This window comes from Corvus cornix, chromosome 2, assembly GCF_000738735.6.
Source record: "Corvus cornix cornix isolate S_Up_H32 chromosome 2, ASM73873v5, whole genome shotgun sequence".
Classification (NCBI taxonomy): Eukaryota; Metazoa; Chordata; class Aves; order Passeriformes; family Corvidae; genus Corvus; species Corvus cornix.
In genome coordinates, this window is record NC_046333.1 from 144,533,826 (window position 1) to 144,550,717 (window position 16,892).

Sequence of the window (16,892 nt, forward strand, 5' to 3'; positions counted from 1 at the left end):
TCCAGATCCCTGAGTTACGCACGCTTATGAGCTGTGTGTGTGCAAGTGAGCATGGGTCCACAAATGTGGGCAGTGGAGAAGATGGCTTTAGAAATGGGGATAAACCTGCCCTGAAGTAGAGGGGGAGACATGTTGGACCATGACTACAGTGTCCTGGGCATGGATGAAGGCTGGAGACAGCAGCCAGGGCAGATGTGGAGTACGTGGATGGGTAGAGAAGATGTGAGAAACTGCACTGGATGGCAAACTTGAAAGGAAAATTCTGATTTGGATATGAAGGTCATTAAGTGGGCAAATTGATTCCCCTACGGTTTCTGGAACACCTTAACTTTGCTATTTTGCTTTCCTAGTGTGCCTGCTTGGGTCACATGTGTGGACCCTAAAACTGGGTAGAAGGACTGTGACAGTGCCAGCTTGTTCGGGGACAGGAAAGGAGCCAGAGTTAACTGTGGGATCCAGTCATGGAGGAAGAGTGAAGCTTTGTGGTCAACTCTGACTTGAAGGAACCAGTGGAACAAAATGCCCACTTAATGTTCCCATCTTCTGGTCCTGCTTAGAAGAGGGTGATCTCTATTGCTTGGATATTTATGGTCTTTGTTATTATGGCATCTCTTTAAGGTCTCCACATTGTCATGATGTTCTCTACCAAGGGGATGGAGACCTGGCCCATGCAGCAGTAAAGTTTGTCAGTTTTACATATTTGCCCAGCTGAATTGTGATGGGCTTTGCTGTGGGCAGGTAAAGGTTTCCAAGAAGCTCTGGAGTTCCTGGACTTGTGACCTGAAAGCAGGAGGCATAAAATATGTGAGGTGAAAAGTGAGAAGGATGGGTTGTTTCTTTGAGACAGTTGGGTGTTTATTAGGAGGAGGATGTGAGGCTGAAATTATTGCAGGTAAAGGCACTGTGTAACTTGGCTGCCATTTTCAAGGTTGTCAGCTGAGGCAGGTGTTATGCCAGAGCAGGATATTGCCACCTCCAACAAAGGTCTTGGTGGGTCTGGCATGACAGGGAAGACTGTAAACTGGATTTCTACTCAGTATTGCACTGCTTTTCTGGGCTGAAGAGGCAGCTCTTGGTCTAAGGAGCACTGTGGCTTGTCACCAAGAGGGGTGTGCCTGATCAGCGCTGGTGGGGTTGCTACTGGTGGTGGGATCAGAAATACTGATCCCTTCCTGCAAAGGAGGACACCTTACAGTGTGATGGAGGCCACAAAAGTGTTAAATTGTTGAGCCTGTTTTGTCACTAAATGTCACCATCAGTCAGTGAGAGCTTTGAAAATGGAAAACTTTCATAGTGTGAATTTACTGAAGATGGGGAGACACTCAACACGATTAGCTTAATATTCATTCACTTGAGCCATAGGAAGAGAGTGTGTGGACATGAGCAAGACTCCTGAAATTGGTTTTGTTTGTATCAGCCAAAGGGGGATTTTCCAAGATTGGTCCTTATGTTCTCCAAGCAAAGCAGGCTGAATATTGTTGTATCTGACTCTGCAGGAAAGCCGATGGCAGTGGCAGCAGCTCTCAAAATCGTGTATTATTCCCTTCACAGCCAAAGCTAGAGCAAGAAGAATATCTTGTGTCAACCTGGCCTTTGAAATACAAATGAGTGAGCTCAAGCTCACTTGTAAATGTCATGGTGTGCTTTGTGCTCTCGCTCCCTAATGTGGTTGCTTTGCTTTCCCAGGTAACACATTTTCAGGCTCTTGCTTCAAGTGATGCTTTGACAACAGGGAGAGGCGAAGTGAGTCGCTGTGCTTTCTGTTGAGTCCTTCAGGGCTGTTTTCCCACTGAGAAGCTGCACTGAGCCTGAGCCAACTTGAAACCATCAGCACAGGCACTGGGCTCCCATGAAAGCCTCATGTTCTTCTGTTGTCAGACTTGGGGGAATGGTGTACGAAAGGGCTCTGTGCAACTCTTTGGCTTGGCAGCCTTGGCTTTTTTTATGTGCTATACGTCTTTCTTATGGCATTTTTGTGTCCCTCTGTCAGGTAGTCTGTGTTTGTTTACTTGCTGAAACTCATTCATCTTGTTTTAAGGGTGAGTTGTCCTGTACTGGACCACTAGCAAACAGTCATGCCTGGCCAGCTGGCCAAACCTGCTGCAAGTTTGAGGAAGCAGAGGGGCAGGCACTGATCTCTTCTCTCTGGTGAGCAGTGACAGGACTAGAGAGAATGGCACGAAGCTGAGTCGTGGTGGTAGGGGAGGTAGGTTGGTTATTAGGAAACAGTTCTTCACCTGGAGGGTGTTCAGGCACTGGAACAGGCTCCCCAGGGGAGTGGTCACGGTACCAAACCTACTGGAGTTCAGGAAGTATTGGTACAATGCTCTCAGGCACAGGGTGACTCTTGGAGTTGTCCTGTGCAGGGTCAGGAGCTGGACTCGATGATGCTTGTGGGTCCCTTTGAGCTCAGGATAGTTTATGGTTCTGTATTTCTATGGCAAAGCGTTGATTGTGCAGTCGCCTTTAGAGCCATCTTTACTGCCTTTTTGCAGGATGCACTTCTGGGGTTTGCACTCACTCATGCAGCTCCTTTGTGAACTTCTTCCCCTCAAAACTGAATCACAAGGCACACAGAGAGCCAAGACTGGAACAGGATATGTTGCTTCTGTAGAGAAGCCCGTTGCGGAAACTAACTGTGCTATTTTGGGTTATACCACGATGGGCTGGCTGGGTTTGATGACATTTCTGTCCTGTCTGGGATTAACCTGATGGGGACGGTAAGACAAAAAATAACATTAGAAGCGAATAAACCCCTCAGAATTGCATTTTGGATGCCAGAGGATGCTCATCCTCAAAACCTAATTGTTTTAAACCAATTTGCTGATTAGTTCAAGCCAACTTTCAGACTCCTGTCTGAGTAATAGGCATTTCTGTGGAGTTAATCAGAAAGAACTGCAGTTTCTTTTACCATGAGCAAAAATAAATGTCAGACTGAGGACAATGTGTAACAGCAATGACTGGATTTGTTGACTTAGCCAGAAATACACAGCCAGTAAAAAATAAAATAATGTGGAAATACCTCACAGGCTTTTGAATCAGTGCTGACAGTCCCTCTGGAGCTTTACTTACAGTTGGTGAATAAAGATGTTGAGAGGGGTAGCAGGAGTGGAGCAGTGCAGGAGATTCCCTCTGGGTTCAGGTGGGTCAGGGCTCTTCCTCATCTCTCACTCTGCCCATCTGCAGGGGCTCAGCATCCCAGGCTGGACTTAACCCCTGCCTTTGTGCTTCTGTTTTGGGAGAGAAAGAAAGAATCCTGGGACAAACTTTTGGCTGGTAAGTTTTGCTAGATCAGAGCTGTTTTCTGAGCATGATAGAGCCAAGAGAGGGCTCATCCATCCCAGCTTGGGTGCTGCAGAGCTGCAGTTCAAATGCCCACAGCCAGTGCTGCGTGGTGAGTAGATGAAGTGACATGGCTGTCACAGAGGTACTTGGGTGCCTTGGTGAAGAGCTTCTCAGGATCTCCCATCCAGCTCTCATTATTGTGGTGAGTTGACACTGGCTAGATGCCAAAAGCCACTCTGTCACTTCCCTCTGCAAAGGGAGAGGGGAGAGAAAATAGTAACAAAAGGCTCATGCATTGAGATAAAGGCGGGGGAGATCATGAACTAATTACTGTCATGGGCAAAACAGACTTGATTTGAGGAAATTAATTGAATTTATTACCAGTGAAAATACACCAATCAAAATCAGAGCAGGATAATGAGAGATAAAATGAATTTTACAAAGACCTTCCACCCACCTATTCCTCCTTCCCAGGCTCTGCCTCCTTCCCCTTGGACAGCACAGGGAGTTTACCATCAGTTCATCACAGGTTGTGTCTGCTGCTGCTCAGAGAGGGGAGTCCTTTCCCTCCTCTCCCATGTTCACTCCACGAACTTCTCCAGCGTGAGGCCTTCCCATGGGCTGCAGCTCTTCACGAACTGCTGCAATGTGGGTCACTCTTCCGAGGGGTGCAGTCCTTCAGGGACAGGCTGCTCCAGTGTGAGTCCCCCACAGGGTCACAAATCCTACCAGGAAACCTGCTCTAGCATGGACTCCTCCCTCCATGAGTCCTCAGGTCCTTGTCAGGAGCCAGCTCCAGCACAGGTTCACAGCCCTGTTTCAGTCATCCACCAACACTGGTGTGGTCTTCTCCACAGGCTGCAGATGGATCTCTGCTCCCCTGTGGTCCTCCATGGGCTGCAGGGGCACAGCTGCCTCACTATGGGCTGCACCATGGGCTGAAGTGCCTGAAGCACCTCCTCCAGCTCCTTCTTCACTGTTCTCCATAGAGAGTTTATCACTAATCCAACTATGTGAGTTTGGCATCATATTGGGATACTATGGTGTGGAGGAGGCAGCTACAGTGTACCCTCTTGCTGGCTGGTTAATACCCTAGCTTGCAGTGAATCCACCCTCCCTCCCCACCTCTAAAATGGTAAAATGTTTTTTACCATTTTAGTTAGAAACATAAACAACCTGGTGTTGTGTAACAGGCTGCCAGGGCTTGTTGCTCATTCCCCACAATGCTCAGCCACAGAGGATAGACACAGGAGCTGGTACTCCAGCCCTGTGCCTGGGTTCCTCCCCATGCATCACTGTGATTTAACAATATGTGGTGGGAGACTTAGCAGACTGAAAAGGGCTTCATCTTCCCTGGATGAGCTCAGCTTTTTTTACAACACTCCGCTTCCACCGGTTGATGTCTTTCCAAGAGTCTGAAGTCAGGATAGTGACCCTGAAGTCAGGATAGTGACCCACAGCCAGAGCATCTGCTAGAGCTCCCTGGATGAAGTGCTGAGCCTGCTGCCCTCTGGGCAGGAGCCTGCCAGGAGGTTTGCCCATAAACTTCTGGTATTTAGTGTGGTAAAACAGGGGTTTATAAAAAGTTTTAGTGGTGGCAGGGGTGTGCCAGTGTGCTTGGATGCATTCATGAAATAATGTTGTTGTTTGAAGGAAGTTGCTGAAATGGTACCCATGGCTGGTGCGATCAGGGAAGATTTACCTTCTCTCTATTTCTCCTTCTGTTTCCTGCCCATCTCTTTTGATAATTTTGAGTCTGTGTTGTGCTTCTTTAACTTTTTGTTTGCTTACAAACCTCCAAGGAGTGCTGTTAACTTCATAGAGTTTCAGTGCTTTTGCCTTTGCTGTGTTGAGCAGTGCGTGCCGGTTGGATCATTGCTGTTATTTCAGGTTTTCCCGTCTCCCCACAGGCTGCTTTTGATGTCAAAGGCACTTGTTGAAAAAAGGAAGATTTCCACAAAAAAGCTTATCACACCTCTGATACTTTCAAGCACGACTCCTGTTGCGCATCTGTTCTGTTTTCCCTTGTCAATTAAAAGCTGATTAAAGGGGTAGGAAATTTCGGCTATTTTTAGGGCACGCGTCACTTTGATACTTTTGCAGTGGGATGTCCAGAAGACTACTTGGTGACAGGTGCAGGGACTTTGGGGCATGCCCGTGGGCCCCAGGTACTGCTGCCTGTCAGGGCACTGCAGAGGCTGGGAGTTTGGGGAAGCTCTACAGCGGAAACATGTACTTCATCTGGCTGAACCCTCTCCTTTGGAAAGTGGGAATAGGTCCAAATTTCCCACTTGCTGGAGCTTTCCCCTGTGTGCAAGCTCTCCCCTCTCCTTCTAGATTGCTTTCCATTTTCCAACGTGCAGCTGACACATCTGGGTAGGAGCATCATGGGCTTCTGTGCAACACATCAGCTTTATACTACCATGCTGACTTCCCTCAGTGATATCCCGAGGGATAGGGATAGCAGTGATGATAGATAGCTGCTCTCACCCAGCAATACCCTTCTCAGTGCAATCCTTCTTCATGGATTGTGTTTCCCACCCTGCATGGAGACAGCCAGAAGAGTCCTTTGAAGCCTGAGCATCACCTTGTACAGGTGGAACCTCTTTTGGACATGAATCAGGAGGCAGCATCCCTAATTTGGATTGACAGAGCAGTGTTGGAGCCACAGCTCAAATCTGTCAGAGCCTTTTCTGGCAAATCACTTCAAAAAGGGTGTTTCAGTGTTGTTTAATGAACAGAAGAGAAAGCCCAGCATGGGGCACAGACAGGTTGCAAGGCAGGAGTTAACAGCTGCAGGTACCTCCAGGAGCAACCAGAGCTTCACAGTACCATAGCCAATACCAGGGCCAAGAGCAACTTTCCTGTCTGTTCACTTACTTCACTTTCCCACCTGAGTTGTTTTGTGCAATTTTCAAAGCATTGTGTGCATATTCTGATTCTCTTCCCCTGGACTAAGCAGGTATCCTTCTTCCCCTTCGTTGGTTTCTTCACACAGAGGTAGGGAATGGCAAAATATTTGTTCAGAGATAAAATAAATGTGTTTTATCTAGTCAGGAAACCTAGGTATGGGCAATACCTGAGTATAGTTTTTGTTTGTTTGAAGCAGCTTGGAATTTTTAGGAAAATCAGAGGAATCTTCCCTCAGGATGAGCTACTTAACAAGTGTCCTGCCATCCAGACTGATAAACACCAAGCAAATCCAAAACGGAACCCAGCACTGTTCTCTCCAGCTGCCAAGTTTGTGTTTGCTTTGGGGTTTTAATTATAGGCAGTTCCCTCAAAACCAAATGAGTGTTTTATTTGTTATCGTCTTCCCCTCTTCCTCCTCCTCCTTGTGCACTTCTCCCTTCTGCTGCCTGTTGGCTGCGTGCTGGGCTTTGCTGGGCTGCACCATTCCTGCCACCACGGGGATGGCACCGCTCTTGTCTCCAGCCCTCCTCAGCCCTTGCTCTTGCTCTGGCACTGATCCACCCACAGCTCACTGTGCTGATGGAAAGTAAGCTTGTGTCTGTACTGGGTGAGCTTTCTGCTGGTCAGTGAGCTGCATCAGCAGCTGGAGGGCTTTGGGGTGCACCAGGGCCAGCAGTGGCTTTAGGAAGTGAGGAAAGGTTACCTGGTCTTTTTCAGTAGCAAGTGTTACACTTGCATACATTATGGAGCTTTCAGCCCAGTCCAGGTCACCCATCAAGGCTGCATCCTCATCACTTAAAAGACAAGAAAGTTTAGTGGATTTTTTTCTCTCTCCAAAAAGGTCAACTGCTTTGAGAGTCCCAAAACCACCGAGGTATAGTCATTGATTTTTTCACCTCTAAACTATTGGGAAAGTAACCCCAGTCCTCTGCGGGTAACCATGGCATAGGGTAAAATTTTATTTCAATAGAAGGGAATGGCCTGGTAGATTATCAGCTCCTTTTATTTCAGTGTAGGGTTGTCTTGTCACCCACGCACATGTAGAAATATGCTTCATTCTTGTGTGTTCACTGATGCATTCAAGCTAAACATGATTGAGCTTGGTGGCTGCTTGGATAGGGCATTCCAGGTGCCATCTGTACATGAATACACTGGTGGTGCAGGGAATGTTTTTTTCCCACCTGTATGAGACACTTGTTTTTGGAGGTGCCTTCTGATGATCATTCGGGATGTTAGCGCCTTTCTTTGTACATTCACATTTATCTTTGTATTTGCTAAATTTCAATTCTCTTTCTTCCTTCTGAACAGTTTTCTTTTTGTTGAATAAACTGTTCCTCACAAACCATACCAATGAGGTCACTGATGTTGTGAGGGGTTTGGGTGATTGGGTTTTTAACAGCTCTTTTCCACCCAAGGGTGGGTTTCCCTTCATTTTTCACCTTCTAACTGGTTTTCCAAGCCTTCCTCACCTTGTGAGTTCCTAAATATGGGTTTTTAAATGAAGCTGTGGGATTCTTTCAAAGAAATTTAAGCCTTCTGACAATAGAGTTGCACTTTTTGTGTTATTTTCCACAGACCTATACAATATAAAACATTGTTCCCCAAGGACCAGATGGCTTGAAATCCACCATTCAACCAGGGTAGAGTAGCACACTTGTTCACTTAAATCTGTTCCTTTTAATAGTTACCAGTTATGGTTATTAGGAATTCCCTGTGCTGTAGGTGATTTGTAACCCTTCCATTCTCATATAACTGTGTGGATGGCAAAATCAGAGGTCTGGTTGGTGTTTGCCCAGGGCACCCACTTTGGTCATATGAGCTTGGGCAGAGTGCTGTACTAACGTGGCTCTGTGGCTTTTGTCTTAAGCTGGATTGAGTCCTAGTCAACTTTGGGCACAAGCAGAGCAAGCCCAGGTCTGTCTGCACATGTCTGGGTGGACACATCCCATTCAGATCATGTGAAATCCCTACTCATCAGAGCCTTAGAGGGACCTTCTTGCCTTTGGCTATGCCTGTGAACTGTGTAGCACTGGATATACAAAATAATCACAGGGAGCCTGAAAATGCCTGTGATGTGAAATTGTAACACTAATAAAAACAAAGGAATTGTTTGTGTTCAACCAAGCAGAGTCATGCCTGTTTCTCAAAGAACAGTGTTTTCAGCTTTACACTCCTTGGAGAAACCCTGATCAACAGTGCTGTTGCTGACCTGCAGCGTAGGTGATTGCGAGGTGGCAGGCGCAAGCTCTTGCCTAAGAAACTTTCTCATGTGCACATGTGCAAAATGTCTGATGTGAGTGTGGGAAGTGCTTCCCAGAGAGGAAGGCAGGGCCTGTGTTGTGCAGTGCAGATGCTGTGGTGTCCCTCTGTATGGGGCAAATCAATCCCGAATCTGCAGAGATGCAGCTCAGCCCCAGCGAGAAGCACCGAAGGAGGTAGGGGAGCTCTCCCTGTGTGTCTGTAAGGTCTGTGGTTTATGCCTGGCTTCTGTCAGTGGCAGTGTTAGTTCAGGTCGTGTTCTAATGGATGAGTGTAAAGGGAGAACAAACCCATCCCTGCTGCGTGTGCATGTCTGTTCTGTGCTGCAGTGCACAGGTCCCATGTGGCTGTTGGATTCTCATCAGTCAGCGGGTCCTGCTTGGGGCTGCTGGCACTTGTGGCTGGGCAGGGCAGGCTCAGCCCTGCCCGTGGCATGGCCAGCCCTGGAGCCTGGTGGAAGAACTTGTCTTGCAAGTCTCTCCTGGGCAGCAGAGGGAAAGTCACTTCCATGTGGGCTTGCTTTTTTTCCCCCTATGTCTTTCAATTTGGGAGAAGCTCTGTGTCAGAGCTGCCCAGGGTGTGAGATGTGATACTCATGGGTTGTCTTCCTGGCCACTTTGGCATCTCCTTGACTGGATAGCAGAGATGCCAGCACACATGTGGGGGTTGGAGCTACTGGCAGAGCTGGGACCAGAACAGTCTAAGGTTTGCTCAAGGCTGTTTGGAGCCAAACAGCAGCAAGGGGTGCTTGGTGTTGGTCACCTTTAGATGACAAAAGTGGAGGGATGGAAAAGTTTCAGGGATCCAGAGCAGCTCATCTGGTCTCACCGTGACCCTGACGAGGATGGGCTGAGAGAGCTGGGGTTGTTCCATGCAGAGAAGAGAAGGCTCCTGGGAGACCTTATTGTGGCCATTCAGTACTTAAAGGGGGCTTATAAGAGATGAGGACAGACTTTTTGTCAGGGCCTGTGATGATGAAGGGTAATGGCTTTAAACTAAAGAGGGTAAATTCAGACTAGATATAAGGAAAACAATTTTTTACAATGCGTGTAGTGAAATGGTGGAACACATTGCCCAGAGTAGAGCAGATGTCCGATCCCTGGAAACATTCAAGGTCAAGTTGGGTGGGGCTCTGAACCACATGATCGAGTTGATGTCCCTGCTCTTTGCAGGAGGGTTGGACTGGGTGACCTTTAAAGGTCCCTTCCAATCCAGCCTATTCTGCGATTTCCAGTCTGACAGAGAGAGCATCACTGCAGTGCAGTCATAGTTGTCAGCAAGCAGCTTGTGCTTGCAGACAAGGGTAATGCTGTGGTCTTTGATGTACAAGAAATCATTGTGGGATGCCTTCCATGTTACCAAGAGTGGTGTGTCAAGAGGTGCTGGTAGTAACTGGTGGAAGCACCTTGTGCTGTGATTTGTTTGGGAACAAATAGGGTGTTGCTGTAAGTAGATGCAGCAACAGGTTAGCTGGGTCTGGGTGCACTGTGAAGTGTGCTCAAGTAACTTGTGGCTTCCTGACTACATTATGCAGGTGACCTTCTTGGTCATGTTGTCTGCTGTAAGCCTGGGGATCATACCCAGTGCAAGCAGATATCTCTTGACCTTGATGGGTGTTTAAAAGTGTTATTTTCCCCACTGTGACAGTAGGAGCACTAACCATGCCCCAGAGCCTGTTGTCCTTTGTACAAATGTTGAATCAAAGGCTGTCCATCCCCCAAGGAGCTCATGGTGTGGATCAATGACAGGAGGTTGCGACTGGTACATGCATGTGGGAGAGTAAAATAAAAATGCCAGGGCACTATTGATTATCTTGACAGACATGCCTGAGAACACCAGCAGCCTCACAATTATTGAGTTTTTTGGTAAATGTCACAGCAAAGGAGAGTTTTTATGAAGTCGCTGAGGTGGTCTGGTAGATATTTGAGATGAATTTCTACCAGACAAGGGGCAGGAAGGGAGAAAAATAATTTACTATCTAAGGCATTTTCCATTGACTGGCCCAGGAGACCAAGTTCCTCAGTAACAGTCAACATCATAAGAGTCAACAGCAGCTAGTGGGTACTTCAGGGCATGGGGTAAGCATTGAGAGTTACAGAGCTCGTGTGATGAAACAGGGAAAGGGGCTATCCTTGAGAAGATGAAGTGGGATAGAAGGCATGACCCATGTGGTAGTACTCTTGCTGGTCAGGAGGGTCTCAGGGAAGGGTGGGTGTATTGGCTGGGATGTGGGAAAGCAAGTGCTTCAATGACAATGGCAGATTTGGATGCTGGATGGAAGAGCATTCAAAAGATGTCCTGAGACTTATTTTTGAACACGAGACCAGTCTGGAGCAGAGAGGAGAGTCTGCATGGAGGAGAGCACAGACCATCATAATGATACAAATTTCTGGTGGAGGTGAAGGGGAGGTAGAGAAGGATGGGAGCATGGGTGGAACACAGGGCCCATGGGGAGGGAAATCTGAGGTTGAACTGGAGGATGATAAAAGAGTTAGGAAGGGAGAGATGAGAGACTGTGCTGACAGAGGCAGGTTGGAGAAGCCAAGGCTGAGTAGAGGGACATAGGGATTTTGACCTTTGGCTATGGAGCCACTCTTTTTTCAGTAGAACCATGAATAAATAATATTATTGCTTCCAGACCCATTCAGGATCCTCTGCAGATAAACCAGTGCAGACAGGGAAAAGCTTTGTGTGTAATGTCATCTTGGAGGGCATGAAACACAGCAGAACCAGATGGGCAAGAGAGGTGATTATCCCACTCTGGTCAGCATTGGTTTGGCCTCACCTGGAGCTCTGTGTGCAGTTCTAGGCCCCACCAGTTAAGATGAATGTGAAGGTCCTTGAATGCATCCCAGGGAGGGCAACAAAGTTGGTAGAAGAGCTGGAAGTCATGTCCTGTGAGGAGCATGTGAGGGCTCTGGACTTGTCTAGTTTGGAGACAAGGAGGCTGAGGGGCGACTTCATTGCTCCCTAACAGCTTCCTGAGGAGGGAAAGGGGAGAGGAGAGGGCAGTGCTGAGCTCCTCTCCCTGGGATCCTGTAGTAGGATGTGTGGGAATGGTCCTAAGCTGCATCAAGGAAGGCTCGGACTGGACATGATGAATAATTTCTTTGCTAACAGTTGTCAAACACAGAAACAGGCTTCCTAAAGAGGTGGTGAATGCCCTGAGCCTGACAGCATTTAAGAGGCATTTGGACAGTGCCTTTGATTATATTCTTTAACTGTTGGTCACTCCTGAAGCAGTCAGACATTTGGACTACATGTTTGTTTTAGGTCTCTTCCAACCAAAATGGTCCGTTCCATTCCTATCCTATCCTATCCTGTCCTGTCCTGTCCTGTCCTGTCCTGTCCCTGTGCTATGCTATCCTATTCTGTCATCAGAAGTGGCTCTGTCTGTGTGCTTTGGTCAGGGACCCCTGCTGCACTCCTGCCTAGGAAGGGATCTGCCTGGCTCCAGGCACTTTCTATCCCATCTCCCCACTTGTGATGGGGATGCTGTTCCCATAAAAGAGGCATGTGCTGATGTCTCTGCCTGGCTGCACAACCCAGCTCTGGAAAACCTCAGCTCCTAGATTACCAGCATAGCAGGGCTCTCTGTCTGCAAAGGTGTAAGATTACAAAACACACACTCGCAAGGCTTAACCAAAACCACCTCATTTTTAGCAGTTTGTGAGGGTTTATTCATTACGCTTCAGCAGAGGAATGCAGGAATGTGAGCAGCATTAAACCTATTCATTTGGCGGGAGGCATCTCCTCTCCCCTGCTCCAGCCTGCTTGGCTTTAATGATAATTGCACCTCTTGAGTTGCTGAGCTGGCTCTCTGCCACACTGGCCCTCCCCACACAGATGTGTGTGGCACAGTGCTGGGAAAGAAGGCTGGAGCCGGGAAAGAGCTTAGGCTAATGCTTTGGAGCAGGGCTGTCATTCCCTCTGGGATGCGCTCCACACGCTGCTTTGCATCCTGCCCTATATCTCATTCTGCATCCTGCCCTGAATCCCATCTTGCATCCCATCCTACTTACACCTCTTCCCAGACTCCCCTGCTGTGGGCAGCTGCCTGCTTCAGAAAAGGCTTTGCCTTCTCCCTGCCAAGCCCTCAGCCCTGCAAATGGCCTAGGCTGAGGTTTGAATGGCTCCTATCTCCTTTCCAAAGAGCCTGTTCTGCATGTCCTAGGCCACCCTGCCTGTGTAGCACTGCCCCAGTGCCAGCATGGGCAGAGACTCATGGATGTTCTTTTGCTCTTGACTCTGGGCAGGGAAGAGGGTGACAGTCACTCCCTAACTCTTACATATCCTGGTGGGGAATTCATGTTGTTGTTGTTGTTATGATTATTATTATTTCTTCGGTGCCTCTGATTAACCATCCACAAATGCATCTAACAGTATCCTAGCATCGAAAATTTAACTATTGATTTTAAAAGCCTTGTCACTTTAAGAATGGGAAATAATAATACAAAAAAAACCACAAAAACCAAGGCAGCAGTAATTTTTGTTGGCTTGTTAAGAATTTGAAAGATGCAATAAAATCAGATTTTGGCTTTATTCATGCTGCCCGTTCCCAGAGGAGGAATGTGGTGCTCTGCATAACCTGGCTGCTTGCAGCAGCTGCTGCCGTCACTGCTCTCGGCTCTGCTGCTGGAGTTTCACATAAAGGGCCTGGGAAGCTGAAGGAACCGGTAGCGCTGGATCACTAATGAGAAGACAAGTACTCTGTGTGAGATGGGGATGCACAGGCTGGGCAGCTGGAGAATTTGTCAGCAGAAGTGAGCACCGTGGGTACAATAGCACTGTCGACCTAAGAGAAGCTGATGCAGTTGAATTTGAGCCACAGAGACATGAGAACATTTTATTGAAGGTAGCTTCAAGGTCTGTTTAAAGGACACTGTTCCAAAGGGTCTGTAGTGAGAATGGGAGCAGCCTAATTCAGTTCATTAGCTGGGGACCAGCCAGCAGCTGGGGGCCCCAAGGTTTCACCTGCTGCACAGCACCAAAGAGGAGACAGCCTGTTCCTAGAAGCTGAGATGAAACTAATTGTGTTTCAGCAGCTGGGATGCATTTGGACAGAGTCTATTAACTGCACATGTACTTAAAATATTAATTAAACCCTCTTTCCTGGCAGGACTGGGTGATGGAGAGTTAAGTGGTAAAGAGATTTTCTTAGCCCCCCCATTCCCATATTTGGGATCCTCACGTGCAGTGCTTTGGTACCCAACTTCTGGATTTTGGGCTAAGTCACTAAACTGCTTCATGCCTGTGGTCCACAGTTGTACAACAAGAGCTAGGGCAGAGGTGGTCTATGCTCTCTATCAGCCGCAGTTTTGGTCATGGGTATCACCAGTAGATAGTCCCTAGTCCCTGTCCAATTTGCTCTTGGTCAGGTTGAACCTCTCTGAAGGTGTGACTTTTAGACGCATTATCATCAGTGGCTATGATGATAATCCCTTAATTGTTCATTTGTACAGTAATTTAAGAGTTTACAAGAAGGCCAAATGAATTAATCTGAGGAGGGTGAGAGGATGGGATGGACAAAATAGGGCCACTAGAGCAAGTAAAGGAATTAAAAAAGAGCAAATAAGTCTGTGGCAAGATGAGGGACTCTACTGTCTGCTCTCTCCACCTAACACATTCACTGTCCGGAACTGAGAAGAAGCAGCTGCTTGACAGCACATTGGAGAATATATATAGCAAACAGAAATACTTTGCATCATCTTCTGTCCTGATGGTCCTCCAGTCAGGGTGGACCAGCTGACCATGTGATGCCCTCCATGGTCACCTGTACAAGTGATTCAAACAGTCAAGCACCATCACAGCCATAGCCCCAGGCGTCGTGCTGCTGGAAGGGTCCAGCTTTGCAACCTTTGGGCAACTCTGAGGTCAGAGTTGTTTGCTTTGATAGGGACTCTGTATGGCAAGGTTCACACACTGGTAGCTCCTGGTTCTCTGAAATGCCCTCTCTCAGTCACCTTAGTGTGTAGTTGTTTAACTCAGACCTTGGACACAGAGGGTTTGGGACAGTAAGAACAGAACAGAAATCCTTAGTGATTTTTTGGTGGTTTTTTTCTTGAAAACGCCTGCAGATATCAATCTTATTTTTTTAATGGAGAAACGGATCCACATGTGCTACCTGCCCTGACAGCCCTTGCTCTCTGCAGAAAGTCTGCATTCCTGACCTTAAAACACAGAAAAATTCTAATGAGGAAAACAACAAACAAACACGAAACAAAAGAAAGAAGCGATGTATTTCCGACTACCCTCGGAGCAGGGACAGTGCCCAGTGCTTCCCAGCACCTGTAAAGGTGGGGCACGCCCTATCCTGGGAAATGGCTGTGCCATGTAACCGCCCTGCTCTCCTGCCGGTAACTCATACCCTGCAGCGAGGCAGCGCAGAGGGATGGATAGACTTGTGCTCAACCAGTCCTGCTTTCTCCTCGCCCAGTGGGTTGTTGGGCAACTTAAGGATTGCTCAACCCAGTGGTAGTTTCTCCATCAGGATGACGGGTGCTAACTACACTTAAGTAGTCATTAAGTGCTTTGAGATCTATGGAAGCGAATTAAGAGATAAGGAGAGGAGGTGGGGGAAGGGATACAAGTGTCAGGAATTTAATTGCGAAATCTTTTTCATTGTATCACCTTAGTATTTATTCTGATCCCACTGCTACTGTTGGCTTTCTAGACCTAGATAAAGATTGTGGTGAACCCAAGACCCTGAATCTTGCTGTTGCTGCTAGGTTATGCTTGACATCATTACTGTGTTAACAGCAGCAGCAAGACTGATAAAAAATATTTGTGTCTCCTGGAACGTAACCTCTTTGGGATGAGAAGAGGTCCTGGCACTTCACTCTGCCCAGATTTAGCCACAGATAATGGGAGTTTTTCCTACCGACATCTTGGGGCGATGGATGGTTGTACAACACAGTCCTTTCGTAGCGTCCTTGCAGTGCCTGCTCTTCTCCGTGGGCTTTCTTGTCCGATGGCGGGTGGTCAGGTGCCACTGTGGGGCTCAGGCTGTGCCAGCCATGTGCTGCCCAGTCAGGCAGGGCACAGCTGGTGACTTGCTCTGCGGTTGTTGCAACCCTCTCCCAGGACCTCTGGCTGAGCTCAGCTCTGCGTGTATACACATGCAGGGGAGCATCGCGAGAGCCGGCAGTCCTTCCTCCTCCTCCTCCCTGGTGCCGGAGCTAGCTGGCGAGCCGGCATCAAAGCAAAATTTCCCACTGCTGTCTCTTTCCTCGGAGGCTGCCTGTCTCCGTCGCTGGTTTTCAGTGGCGTTGGAGCCTGCCTGGGAATGGGCGCCACTCCCACATAGCTCCTGGGTCGACTCTCATTAGGAAGGGCGTATTCCTTGGAGAGGGTGAGCTGTGCCTCTCATTTTGTTTCTCCACGTAGGAGCCGGGCTGCAAAGCCAGGACGCAGAGCTGTGTTTCTTCCCCAGGGCTTGTTCTCGCTGGGGCTGGCTGTGGCTGGCAGCCCTGTTGGTCGTGCTGTGGTGATTAACGCTGGCACAGTGGCACTGCCTGGATGGCTGAGCCCTTCCTGTGTGTACTGGGCTGTTCTGCTGGACCCTGGGCAGGTGCCCCATCAGAGCTGTGCCCTGGTTTTGGGTGGGGGTCTTACCGCTTGTCCTGAGTTCCCCATGTACTCTGTGGTGGTGAAGGACATCTTCAGGGAAAAAGTCACCGTCCCCAGTTCTGGTGCTGCTGTTCCCCAGGGTCCTTCCAGAGCTGGTGGCCCTGATGTAGCTCAAAAACCCAAACTGGGTACTTTGCTAGTGAAAGAGGGGTAATGATCTGTGCCAGAGACAAGGAGTGAGTTGTGCCCTCTCCAAACCAAGTGAAGAGATCTGGGCTTCAGAATCTCCCCAGAAGTGGTTTCCATCTTGACACTACCCAGCGCTACTGGGGTTACTGGGTAAAACACCATGGTCTTGTCCCCACATCTTCCCACTGACTACATCATCATCATTTATCCTTAGGCTTTATCAGGGTGCAGCTGCTGATGCAGCCTGGGTGCTCACTCATCTCCTTAGAGCAGGAGGAGGAGGAGGAGAGGTTGCCCAGAGAGTAGGTAGATGCACCATCCCTGGAAACATTAAAGGTCAGGTGGGACTGTGCTCTAAGCAACCTGATCGAGTTGATGTCCCTGCTCACTGGAGGGGTTTAGAGTAGATGGTCTTTAAAGGTCTCCTGAAACCCAAATGATTCTGTGAGGGCAGCCCCCAGCCTGGCTCACCCAGAGGGGCGAGTGGGGTGCAGGGCATCCCCCGACCTTGTTGCAGAGTTGCAGAAATGGAAGACAGAAGCTGGCCCAGCACATGGTACCATGAGCAACAAAGGCATAGTTGCATGCACTGAGGGGAGATCTGAGTACTCACATTGCTCAGTTACAAATTCCTCCCAAAATGAGTGTCTCAGGACCTTTTTAAAGGCTGTTGCTAA

At 48.3% G+C, this 16,892-nt stretch overlaps 2 long non-coding RNA genes across 2 annotated transcripts in view; one reads left to right on the top strand and one right to left on the bottom strand.

Moving 5' to 3' along the window:
• LOC120409753 overlaps positions 1-16,892 on the top strand; it is a 75,197-nt gene that overhangs the window by 30,145 nt on the left and 28,160 nt on the right. The window lies entirely within an intron of this gene.
• LOC109145396 lies at positions 1,283-15,804 on the bottom strand. Its single transcript, XR_002046755.3, has 3 exons — positions 15,338-15,804; positions 3,073-3,230; positions 1,283-2,708 (listed from the first exon to the last, which is right to left on the bottom strand). It is a non-coding gene; the product is annotated as an uncharacterized LOC109145396 (long non-coding RNA).